The sequence below is a fragment of the Penaeus monodon genome, chromosome 28 (assembly GCF_015228065.2).
Source record: "Penaeus monodon isolate SGIC_2016 chromosome 28, NSTDA_Pmon_1, whole genome shotgun sequence".
In the NCBI taxonomy this organism is placed as follows: Eukaryota; Metazoa; Arthropoda; class Malacostraca; order Decapoda; family Penaeidae; genus Penaeus; species Penaeus monodon.
The window spans coordinates 13,205,855-13,206,174 of NC_051413.1; the positions used below are offsets into that span (position 1 = coordinate 13,205,855).

A 320-nucleotide genomic window follows, 5' to 3' on the forward strand; every position below is an offset into this window, starting at 1 on the left:
TGTATACGTGTGTATATACCCTCTATTCGAAGCAACAATTTGTTCTCAGTTTCCAAGTGAAAATAGTTTAAAGCAAACTTTAGTATTCATTTCTATCGCAGTTCTGTGTATCCATCATATCCATACTATCGATTGTATAAATTATGCTACTTTTATAGACAACGGTGGTAAAAAAATGACCTCGGCTGATCAGACCATAGTCAATCTTAGCCACAAAGGGTGGAGGTCACCCCGGTCGCGACAGAACGAGGGAGTGAAGTGTCCAGGCTAAGACTTTCCTTCACCTGCGGTAGAGGAGCCAAGCAAAAACCCCAGCGATG

The 320-nt window shown here is 42.2% G+C and overlaps 1 protein-coding gene across 1 annotated transcript in view; it reads left to right on the forward strand.

The window, feature by feature from the left end:
- LOC119591041 (G-protein coupled receptor 54-like) overlaps positions 1-320 on the forward strand; it is a 58,154-nt gene that overhangs the window by 24,361 nt on the left and 33,473 nt on the right. The window lies entirely within an intron of this gene.